The 13182-nt window shown below is 34.8% G+C and overlaps 1 pseudogene; it reads left to right on the forward strand.

Annotated features, from left to right (window-relative positions):
• The first annotated feature begins 5703 nt into the window (after positions 1–5703).
• On the forward strand, positions 5704–10596 carry LOC133682901 (uncharacterized; annotated as a pseudogene).
• Positions 10597–13182: the final 2586 nt, after the last annotated feature.

Consider the following 13182-nt stretch of genomic DNA (forward strand, 5'->3'; position numbering starts at 1 on the left):
TACAAATTCATCGCATGCAATTTGGTCCCTTATTGGCCGACAATTGAGCCCTTAAGAACACCATAGTTTTCTTCATTATTTCTTCTGAATTTAGCACCCTTCACAATATAATCTAACATAATTGACTCAATCTACAATAAATTTGCATATCCCTCAAATTTCTACTATAAAACCTAACATAAAATTCATGAATTCAACCTCAATTACTTTCCTTTTTCATGTAAGTTTGCTAGGTTAGGTTTAAAACTCCTTACCAAGTAATATTATTAACTTTGAGTTTCAACCAGTCAAAAATTTCCACATCCCTCCCCTTTTTCCTTTTATTTTTTCACACTCTCTCTAACTCAATATTCCATCTCTTTGGTTTTTCTTCATTTCTAGTGTTGATATTTTCTCTCTCAAAACCCTTTCTTTTCACTCCTATCTATCACTTCTCTAACTCTTCAATGGTGAAAGGAAAAAATAAGAAGAGAAAACACTCTTTCTCTTTTTGGCTACACCATTAACTTTAAGAGAAATAATAGCCAAAACGGTCTGACTATTTCGAGAAATTGTCCAACCATTTTATTAAATCGGGGTAGCCATTTCTGGTTTTGGACAATACATATATTCAAATGTAAACCTTTCTTATTTTATCTTATTAACTCTTCTTTCCCATTTTATTATATTCATTTATTACATCATAATTTCTATCACCCAGAATCGTTCCATAAATTTATATCGAAGGACCCTTAATCATTTCATCTTTTATTTATATATGTTTTAACATATTATAATCATCATTTATCCCATTTTTAATTATTATATTTCAAAAAAAATTAACTGGGAGTTTACAAAAAGCATTTTATAGTAACATAGCTTAACCATCAAGTTATATTTTTTGCGGCTATTGATTAAAATGGTGAATGTGCCCTCGTACCCTTTCTCCATCTCCAAGTTTTCACCTTTTAGCAAGTTCTTTCCTTTCATGGTATCTTATCCTTTAATTTCTCTCAAATCATTGTTAACAATAAATGAAAAAACTTTATGGTAATAAGTTATAATTGCTAGATACTTAAAAATAAAAATAAAAATTACATAGATCCCACTAAAAACTAATAAGAACGTTTTTTTATTAAAAATTAATTTTATTTTTTTTTCTCATTCTTTCATGTAAGTATGAATACCATACATTTTTATGGCTGATTTTGAATTGCAAATATAAAAATTATTATACATTTAATTATACTCCTTTTACATAAATACAAAACTTACTATAAAAAAGTTACTCATGATTTAAATTCATTCTCTTGAAAAAGTTCAATTGAATATCTTAAAAATATTTCAAATGAAGGAGTGCATTTGACGAATTATACGTGTGTTATAAAGATCATAAATTGAAAAGGATAGACAAATTGAAGCTCAAACCAAAAATACTAAAACGTAAAGGGGTAGTATATAAAATAAAGCCATAAAAAATACTAAGTTATCCCCCCCTCTCTCTTTCGAAATCGAAACACATAAATAAATCAAAATTAACAAAACTGATTTCAAGTCCGACACTTCACTTTTTTTTTATTATTAATGTGGGTATTCGGGTTAACTTGCGTGCACCTTAATTAATCCCACGAGTCCTAAAATTAACGACCATATAAGTCTTCGGTGGCCCTGAAGTTTATGAAACTCGAACTCATAACCTTTAGAGAATAAATCCAAGACTTGACCAGTTACACGAATTCACTTCACTTCTTAGAGCCCGTTTGGCTCAACGTTTGTGGCAACATTTTTATTTAACTGTGATTTCATCTCGTTTGGTTACAAAACATAACACAATTTTCATGCATGGGCCCACCATTAAATGTGTTCAAAACTCAATTTTGTAGAAGCTATTTCTACATGCTTTTCATAATGCTACGTTTCTACCCTATTTATTTTTTAAGACAGGAGGCGAGAAGGAGAAGGAGAAGAGCAAAAACAGAGGAAAAAAAGAAGGACCGTCATCCATCAGTTGAGAGCAACTCCCTTTCACCACCAGCCTTCGTCATTCCCACCGCCGCGCTGCTCTTCCCCTTCCCCTTCCCCTTCCCCTTCTCCTTCTCCTTCGTTGTCTTCTACATTCTCCACTGTTCTGCAATGTGAATAGTAAAGAGTGACTGGCCTCCGACGTTTCCACCGTCCCTCAATCCATCATCGTCGAGCTGCTCTTCCCCTTCCCCTTCCCCTTCTCCTTCATTTAGGTTGCTCTCCATTGTTCATAGTCAGACCGGTCTGACCCAAACCTAAATGTGTTGGACCAGTCTGACCAAGTAAAATAAAAAAATCCAAAATTTTTTTCTTAGATATTGTGTTTTATTAAAAAAAAAACTAGTGTTTAACATAAATTAAAGGCACTACATAATTGCATAAGAAAAAGATCGCATGATGACGTAACATTTACAGAATTTGATCGCAATCTAAATTTGTTCCGATGATATTTTACCTGATGTTGTTGTACGCTCAGGAAGCCATAGAAACTATAGTTCTTGTCGGATGAATTTCGTACATGATGAAATTACAGATAGTTTAATGGAACAATAAACAATATTTTATATAAAGTATTGTTTATTTCATGATGTAATAGCAATAGATAAATCTACAATATTGAAATTAAAAACCATCAATATTAATATATGTCTTTTAAGTTATTTTATAACCTCAATGTAACATTCCCCATTCCGGGATAAAAACAACAATCTCATGTCAACCAACAGAGTGATTATATATATATATATATATATATATATATATATATATATATATATATATATATATATTAATGGTTTTCGTATTAAAATCTATCAAAATTTCGACAGAGTCCCCCCTATACCGGAAGGTCCCAAATTATCGACATGTAACCTATTTTGCACTTCTAATAACTCAAATCTCATAACTCAATCCCGACCCAATCATCCTGGGTTTCAATTCTACAAATATTATCAAACCTATCAACCACAATATTTATGATATACATTATATAACAAAATATCATAATGGATGGATAAAAATATAAAGACAATCATGAAATATGGTTATATGAACTACAGAGTTAAGTTCATTCAATCAAGTTTAAACATTAGTTATACAAACATTTTCATGTTTACAAAATACAAGGGTATACAAACATTTTCATTATAATATACTACAATATATGTTTACAAGAAGGGAACATAAGCTATGATCTACTCCTATCATGCATGCGATGATCCTGAAACAAAATGCATATTATTGAAATATGAATATCACAATAAATATAACAACACGAATATCTAACAATTTCAAAAGAGTAACATGCATTCATATTTTGTTCATTTCTCCCTTCTGGTTTTCATTAGAATTTCTTCCTTGTTCAACTATTAATAACCGTTCCCTCTTCCACTATCAACCTCCATTCCAGACTTTATAAGATCAAACATGATTATTTCTGCTTAACACATTACTGATACCAATTTCACTGGTATCATCATCATCACCCCGTATGAGTTGATGCAAAGTGATCCCCTTATCAGGATCCTAACATACACTAAATGTATGTTATCCAATACATAGTGATCCCTTTTTTTGTCTATAAGACAGTCAAAATTGCTCGTTAACAAATATTTAAATTGTTACTGTCTAGACATTGAACTGTTGCTATCCGACCTCTCCTTAAAGTTTTAACTATATCTAGAGTTATAGAACTCTGTTTCAAGCGAGATTGGTTTCTTTAGAAAGCTAAGACATGAGGCTACAAGTTCTCTAAAGGAAGGAGAACCTAGTTCTGCCTCTAAGATAGTCAAAATTGCTCATCAATGAATCAGACCTACTACCCTACAGGGTCTATCATGACCTAGTCTCAATTAGTGACCCATAGTTGGAGTTCTATAACTCCAAATTGAGAAAGACCAATTTTCTTAGTTAGTCAACATCCAAAACTACAATTTCTATGAAGGAACCTGATCCTAATTCCTTCATCCTCTTACCCAAAATCCCTCTAAAAGCCAAGAAACGAAACTGTCCAGATTCGTCAACCTTTTCATTTACACCCAACACATGAAATTATTAATTTAGCAACTCATACTTTTTCCTCAATTCAAGTCTAAGAACTATAATCTATAATTCAACATTCAGGCATCAATTCATAATTGACTTTGAAATGACTTATAAGGCCATGTTTAGAACACCTTACCCGATACGAATCAAAGTTTCGATCTTCAACTCCCTTCTTTTTTTTTTCTAATGACAGCCGGCCCTTCCCTCTTCTCTTCTTGTTCAAATTTTCTTGTTAATCCCTTGCCCACCAGTGTTTATTCTACCTATAACCCTTAATCTTGGATGAGTTCTTGAAATTTTAGTGTTTCTCTCTTGATTTGTAAAAATGGATAAAAAACTCCCTCTTTTCTATCTTTACGATGGCTGCATATTTTACTCTTAGTGAGAAGAGGAGTATTTATACTCTATAATTATTTTTATTTGCATTTAGGCCCCGTTTTCTTTAAATGTATTTGTTTTGCCCCCACTTCTTTTTAGTTTAGTTTATTTTCTTTAATTTAATCCAGCCTTGATTTTCTCATGATTTACACTCAATTTCAAAAGCATTCTTAACCAAACACATTAAATAATTTTTTATTTAACCTTAATTTTAACTACAATTTTAACCAAACATATATTTTAACAACCCAACCTCAATTAAAATACTTTTTATAAAATAATTATTTTAAATTATAACTATAAAAACTATCACAATACCAAAGACACTCTTAGGCCCCGTTTGTTTGTAGAAAAGTAGTTTTTTTTAAGTGATTTTCTTGAAAAGTGAATTCCGAGAAAGTAAATTATTTTTCGATGTTTGGTAGTGTCATGAAAAGTAAGTTGGAAAACACTTTCTAGTGTTTGATTATGTTATGAAAAATAAGCTGGAAAATAACTTATTAATGTTTTATTTTTTTTCAAGTTTATTAAAATAATAAGGAAAAAATTTTACAAATTAAAAAGTTGAATGGGAATGGAATTGAAAAAAATCTAATTTCATAAATTATCTCAAATAAAATAAATAATAATCAAAATAATAAAGATCAAATCTAACAGAAAAAAAATTGAAAGATGATGAAATTAAAATAATAATAATTACAATTTCATAAATTATTTTAAATAAAATAAGTAACACTCAAAAGAATGAGGACCAAATTTGATAAATCAAAAATTTTAATTTAAAAAATAATAAGAGAAAAGTAAATGACAATTATAAAAATAAGAACCAAAGTTAATATAAAAATCAAATTAAATCAAATTTTAAGAGATGAATCTGAAGAAGAAAAAAATTCAAACAAAATATATAGCAATCAAAAGTTTAAGAATCAAATTTGATATAATCAACAAATAATATGATATTTTTAAATTTTTCATAATTTTTAAAAAGTATTTTCGCTCCAAATAAAAAAAATATTTTTCTGAAAAACAAGCTAAATTTTTTATTAATAAAAAAATATTTTTTTATTAATTAATTTTTTTTAATAACAAACAATCCCATAAAAATTTAAAAAGTAATATCGAGGAAACAAACGCAGCCACTCTGAAAGAGAAACCAAAACACCAATCTCTATCACTCTCCTCTCTGCTTAAATCTCGTGCCGTGCCTGTGACTTCATAACTCTAGAGCTATTTTTTTTCTCTTACTTCCTGTCGAATCTCCGGTTACGCTACACCGGAATGTCAGATTCTGGCAACCAGGTTTCTATCTTTGTCTCTCTTAAAAAGTACTTCTTCCTTTTTGTACCGTGTCAGCTGTAGCTCTTTTAGAGCACGCAATCACTCTTTCCTTTTTCTCTCTTTTTTTTCCTGTTTTATAGCTCTCAACGATTTGCTCTCCTCCTTCAATCTCTCCTCTTTTAACTCCTTTTGACTTTTTCCCCTTTAAATTGTTTCCTTTACTCTAAAAGAAAAGGGAAGCTTTTTTGGAAGCTGATTATCTTTAAAATTAAAATTTTTCTCTGGCTCTGTATTTTTGGATAAAAACCTGGACTGAACTGGTTTTAGTTTATTGTTGATGTGATAATTGACAGAACATGAGAAGAGGGAATATTGTTTGCAGTGAAAGAGAGATTTGTCTTTTGTCTTCAGTCAAGGTAGCTTCTTTGTTTTGATTTCTTTTTACATTCTTATCAAACGGTTTCTTTTTTTCTTCACTTAGGTTCCTGTGCCCAATTCCTTTGCTTTCACTCCAAAAACAGAGATAAAAGGGGGGGATAGTTGCATAAAATCTTGATAAAACTGGGTGTCATTTGGTTCTGATTGATTTTTGTTGCAGAGGGTTCTGCCTGATTTGAAGCAGCCAGCTACTTTCTTCATGTCTTTCCTACGTATTCATTGACAGGATAGGATTTCGTCCTTTTTAGAAACCACCCTTTTTTGTTTTCTATTTTTTGCTGCCATCATTTTTTACATCTCCGAACAGATATCTTGGTCTGGAGTTGGGGTTTCTGTTTTTAGGAAGTTCATAAGCTGACAATTGGTATTTATTATAGGTGTTGAGATAGATGGGATTCAGAACAGAGAGGCTCAAGTTTCCAGGATGCTTGGGCAGGATGGTCAATCTTTTTGATTTGAGCAACGGGGTCGCTGGAAACAGGCTGCTCAAATCTGTTTAGTTAAACTTAACGTTTTCATGACAAGTAGCTGTTGCCTAGCTTTAATAGGTGTTGATTTTAAGTTTTTGAACCATTTCGCAATTTATTATGAGGGGCGATGAGCAATATAAAGGAGTCATCTACCATTATGTCTTGCATCGCATTCCATCTTTTCCAGCCATCGTAGGATTTTAATTTGCTTATTGTGGATGGTTTAACTCGATTCTAAACTGTCCTGTTTAGGATTCATGCTGGTTGTTTATATTTTCATATCGATGGTTGTGCATCTTAAATTATACATCAAGCCAACTGTTGCTGACATGGAGATGGTGGTTTGGCAGGTTCTTCAATCTCAAGTAGTCAATCAGATGTGGCAAGGATGTTGAGTGCACTCTTTGGAGGTAAGACTGAGGATAAAATGGTAAAATATCGACAAATTTTTATTTGCAATACTGACCATAGTCCAGTGAAGAGAGAGGTTTTTCTGAAGAACTTGTCTACATTTCTAACACTTGCATTATAATATACTACAATATAGTGTCCTGATCTGCAGATTGTATCTGAGTTGAGGAGAAGCTCCTCAAATAAGAAAGCGAATGGAACACCTGTAAAGACACTCATTGCCCAAGAACTGTCCAAAGAAGTTGAATCTAAGCATAACTCCCCCCAACTTGGTTGCCAAGTTGATGGGACTTGATACCCTTCCTCATCAGCAGCCTATTGCAGCTACACGAAGAAGCCACTCTAGAGGTTATTCAAGGTGTTCTTTAAGTCACTCAGGGATACTTGTGGAGTCTTGGGATGAAGATCATAGTTTTTTGGACAAGCAGAGGCCTTGTGAAGGCCACCCATGCCAGGAGCAAAGTGAATACAAAGATGTCTATAAAATCTGGCAGCAATCCAAAAAGAAAATTCTGAGAGATAGTTCACCTCAGAAAGGAAATCACAATGGAAGCAAAATGATGGCTCTTGTTCGCCTGAAGTTTATGGAAGCAAAACGTCTGTCAACAGATGAAAAAGGCTGCCAGTCCAAGGAATTCCAAGATTCACTGGAAGGTTTCGATAAAGATTTATTCCTCAAGTTTCTGCAGGAACCAAATTCATTGTTCTCTCAACATCTGCATGATCTGCAATGCATGCCTCCATCTCCCGAGACAAGGCGCATCACTGTTCTGAGGCCTTTGAAGGAAAGATTTGCAGGATCAGGGAAGAAGAGTGATAAACTGACAAAGAAACAGTCCCATACTGGTCAAGCTATTGGGTGGGAAAAAAGTAATCTTGGATATTCTTCTGCCCTTTCCAATCAGAAGATTGATGAATATGCAGCTCAACCCACTCGAATAGTAGTATTGAAGCCTAGCCAAAGGAAGATCCATGATGTTAAGGCTTTGGTTTCACCACCATCATCGCCACCAAGAATGTTGCATTGTGAAGATTTTTATGATGAACCTGAAGATTTTGAGGGTCAAGAATCAAGAGAGGTGGCAAAGAAAATCACTCGGAATATGCATGAAAACCTGATGGGCCACCAGAGAAATGGAACTCGTCTTTCTTCTGTGTATTCCAATGGCTATATTGGTGATGATAGTTCAGTTAACAAATCAGAAAATAACTGTGCAGTGGGAAATCTCAGTGATACAGAAATCTTGTCACTGACGTCTAGGCATTTATGGGATTACACCAATAGGTTTGATAGCCCCTATTCCTCTTCCTCCTTCAGCTGTGCATCTTGTTCTCCAGAGTCATCTGTTTGCAGAGAAGCAAAGAAGCAACTTTCTGAACGATGGGCCATGATGGCATTGAATGGGAGAGCTCAAGAGCAAAAAACTGCCCGGAGAATCTCCAGCACTTTGGGAGAGATGCTTGCAGTTTCAGATGCAAAGAAATTTGTGAGATCTAAGGAAGAGGTTAGTAATAAGGAACAGGAACCAAGAGGATCAACCTCTTGCATCCCTAGTCATTTAAATAAGGAAGACAGCACACCTGATTCTCCTAGAAGTCTTCTAAGGTCCAAGTCAGTGCCTGTCTCATCCATGGTTTATGATGCCAGGCTTAAAGATGAAGTTTCACACCCTGATACTGGCAAAACTGAAGTTTTGAAGGAGCTGACAAAGGCAAAGATCATGAAATCTTCTCTAAAGGGGAAAGTTTCTAGTTTATTTTTCTCGAGGAACAAGAAACCAAGTAAAGATAAATCTGTTGCTCAATCTAAAGATGAATCTCAGTCTGCCATCCTAGGGTCACCAGTTCCTCTTACTGAAAAAGTTCGTGATGATGCAGCTCAATGTTGTAATAACTGTGGCTGTGAAAAGCGTTTATCTCCTGTTTTACATGGATCAGCAAGCATAGCTTATCCAGATCTTATCAGCATGGGAACAAATCAAGGCATTGTTTCCCATGAGGTAGTTCTATCTTCTTTCTTTATGGTTGCCCTGTTTTGTTCTTTCCTAGTCATATATGCTGCTATTGTTATTATTGATCAAAGGTATGTCTACAGTTAATAATTTATGGAAAACATGACTGAGAGACACGAACATTGTATTTTTTATTGAACAGAGTGAAATCCCAGCCTGTACTTCCTTCCTCCTATAGTTTGTCAATTAATTAAAGTTGGGTTGGACTGTATGAGCTAAGTCATCCTGTGGGCTAGGAAAATGAGTTTGGGTTGGTTAATTCATCAATTTTTATGTGTAACCGAAACAGTACCAGTCCGTGCTTTTGCCATGCAGCTTGAAACACATCTTGATTTCTTACTTATTGATTCTATTTCAAGTAAAGCCAGGATTTCTTCAAGATTTCAAGTAATGGTAGCAATGTCATACATTTGTTCTGGATTTATACTCCATAATTGTCTTCTTCCAGCTGAATATCTTTTATTTATTTCTAATTGTCTGTTCAACTTGAACTTCCCATGAAGCGACCTGATAATCTTGTAAATTTTTTTGCAGGGAGGGGTATCGGTAACAAAGCCCTTGGTGCCTGTGACTATGAATGAGAATCAGGATCAGGATCAGCCAAGACCTATCTCAGTTTTGGAACCCCCATTTGAAAAGGATGACAACACAATTCTGGAGGCTTCTGGCAGTATCAAGCCAGGTTACAGAGGTAAATATCTCCTATTTTGGGACTTGTCGAGAAATTTCATATGCATTTACCTAGTTCCTAGCCAGATCATATGAATTCTCTCTTTAATGCAGGAATAGAGGTGCCTCTCAAGTCTAACTTGATTGATAAATCACCACCAATAGAATCAGTGGCTCGAACCCTATCATGGGATGATTCCCGTGCAGAGACAGCTAGTCCTTATCCATTAAAGTCCTCTCCCTCACCGGTCCCCTCTGGTGCTGAGGAAGATGAAAAGGACTGGTTTTTCTTGGTCCAAACTCTACTAACAACAGCTGGCCTTGATTCCGACCTGCAATTAGATTCATTTTTTGCCAGGTGGCATTCGCCCGGAAGCCCATTAGACCCATCATTGAGAGACAAATATGCTAACCTAAATGACAAGGAGCTTTTGCTAGAGGCAAAGCGAAGACAGAGACGATCAAATCGGAAACTTGTATTTGACTCTGTGAATGCAGCGCTAGTTGAAATCACAGGTCATGGATCAGACAGGAGCACAAAGGCGGTGACTTGCAGTGGGGTTCAAAACTGGTTGGTAGAGGGTGCACAACCCCAGATAGTGGACTACTTGTGGGCTCAGTTGAAGTCATGGCTTTGTAGTGACGTGAGATGTACATTTGGGGACGGTGGAGACAGCAACAGCCTGGTGGTGGAGATGGTGGTAGGGAAAGGGTGGGTAGATAAGATGAGAGTGGAATTAGATAGCTTAGGGAACGAAATAGAAGGAAAGTTGCTGGATGAGCTTGTTGAGGAGGCTGTCTTTGATTTGACAGGTAGGGTGTGATGAGGCTTTCTTTATCCTATTTGTTGTAACTCTTCATGTTGTCTATTCATGCAAATTGAATTCCATTAATGCTGATCCTTCCTACCCGCCCTTACTTGCTTAACACCTGCAACTGCCTGAATTAGTAAATATTTTCTGTATATTTTCCCTTGTTGATATCTCATGGATAGATAAATCAGCTGGTCTGGCAGACAGACGTCTCAAATCTACCTGCATCATCCATTGTGTTGATCACCAAAGGGCAAAGATGGGCCTCTATTGCCTTGTTCGTGATTGTTGTAGTTACTACTATTCCTACAACTCAACTGTGTTGTTGGTAACATAGTTTTGAAACCCGATCCGGTGGTTGACCCGGTCTAATGACCGGGTCACAGGTTAGATGGATTGACTCGGGTCAACCCAAAAAAAACCCAGCATAATGATCATGAAACATATGTGGCTGATCTTTCATGTTCTCTTCCATAAGCATCTAGCTTATGTACTTGATAAGCGGGTCAGTGGAATCACCATCCTCAGGGGTGAGATCAGGAGAAGGGGTATTGAATTCAATGACTGGGTATAGATATGAATTTGGGAACATGATCGTTTCATCAAATTTGGAATTATTTTGATAATCAGAGAGTTGTGTAATTACGAACCATGACCATCCTATCTATTTATTCTTAAAAAAAACCTCATACTAGAACACTCTTTTCTATTCTCTCATTCCCCAACACACGCACACAGAAGAAAAAAAAAATTTAGAAAACCCAAAGAGCAAGAGAGATTAATTAACTTCTCTCCTAGCCGCTGGTGACTTCTTTTTCTCCAGCAACAACACCTTGGTCACATACTAGATCAGCCATTGTAATCTCAAACGTGAACAGTTTCCTTCTTCAGCAACAAGCAGCCTCTATCAACCGTGAGCTTCAATCACGCCAATAATAGCATGAGTTCATCCCCAAGTATCAACAACTTTGCTTTCAACTAAGAATCTCATCCCCAACATTGGTTTTGGTCAAGATTAGCAGCAGCTCAACCTCAGCAATATCTATCAACTGTGAGCCTCAATCACATGATCTTAGCGCGTCTCTTTTCGTTCTCTTTCCTATCCGTGAAGGTGGATCAAAGAAAGGTATCTTGCTTCTCTCCTGAAGATCCGCTTTTCCGACTAATGATAGAGCTCCTCGGCTGGGAGGCATTTATTCGTCTTCATCGTTTAAAACGATGTAGTTTAATGTATCTGTATAAAAAAAAAGAGAGACCGGGTCTCGGCCGGGTTTACCCGGGTTGTCCAGGTTTCGGGTCAACCCGCCGGGTCGACCGGGTTTTACCGGGCCAACTTCCAAGCGGGTTTTTGCTTCCACTGGACCAGTTCCATGTCCGAGTCAGCCGGGTTTCGGGTCGACCTGCCGGACCGGTCCGGGTTTTAAAACTCTGATCGGTAAGGTTTTAAGAGAAGGTGTCGATTTTAAAAATGTGTTTTGAAGCATCAGAAAGAGAAATATATTGTTTATGATTAATAAAATGAATTAATTAAATAGCAAAGTGAAATGCTAGTCTATATATATATATATATATATATATATATATATATATATATATTGAATGATACAACGAAACTGGTTATTAATGTTAATTAAATAGCAAAGTGAAATGCTAGTCTTTCTAAGAAAAAGAAAATTAGTTTTTATTTATTTTATGTTAGAGGTTAATTCTAGTGGATAATAACAAAGGATTTTTATTTTTATATATTTATTATGTAAATATAATTTAATTATACATAATATAAAAAGAAAGATTAAAGATTTAAGAAATTAAAAAAAAATGAAGTAAAAAATTTAAGAAATAAGAGAAGATATTACTTAGAATTTAAGAAAATAATTAAAAGTAAACAAAAAAAAACAAGGGAGAGGTTATTAATTAAAATTAAAAAATTAAAAGTTCAAAAAAAAAAATCAACTAGTGTTTAACTAGTGTTGGGTTGGCAGAACAAGTTTGCATATGTTGTCAAGCATAAAAAAGCCCACACGCACCTTGGCTAGGAAGCTTGGCCTACATGCTTGTGTAAGGTTTTTTCTAAAGAGCAGGTGAAGACCTATTACTCGTTGAATAATTTTCTAGTCACCTTAAATGATTGGAAAATTGGTGTTTGAGTTTTTGGACTGAAAAACAACCTAGAAAGTCATTAAATCTATTTCCAATCTTAAAAAACTCTTTAATTAATATAATTGATGTGATGTCAATTTTTCATAAAGATCATCTTTTTCCTTACAAACCTTATCTTTTTTTCCTTCGAGTACGTTTTTTAGCCCTCGTCTTTTGGATAATGCACTTTTTAGCCACATCTTTTTTTTTCTTAGTGTGCTTTTGAGCTCTCACCTGAAACACTTTCAGAATGATTAACCATTTCTTGATCTAGTGAGTCCATTATTTCTCATTCATTTTTCTTCTTTACAAAGTTTACAATCTAAAGTCTCCTACAAGATTTTCTATCATAAACATTGTTGTAACCCATTTTTGGGTCCACACAAATAAAAAAATATATAATAAAAAAAAGAATTTGAACAGTGTCGTTTTGACACTGTTCCTCTTCCCGCATGCTGCCGAAATCAAGGGAGCCGAACCTCGACAGTCACGCCCAATGGCCGACCAGCCGCAACGTGATTTGCTCCT

The sequence above is a fragment of the Populus nigra genome, chromosome 2, assembly GCF_951802175.1.
Source record: "Populus nigra chromosome 2, ddPopNigr1.1, whole genome shotgun sequence".
NCBI classification, from domain to species: domain Eukaryota; kingdom Viridiplantae; phylum Streptophyta; class Magnoliopsida; order Malpighiales; family Salicaceae; genus Populus; species Populus nigra.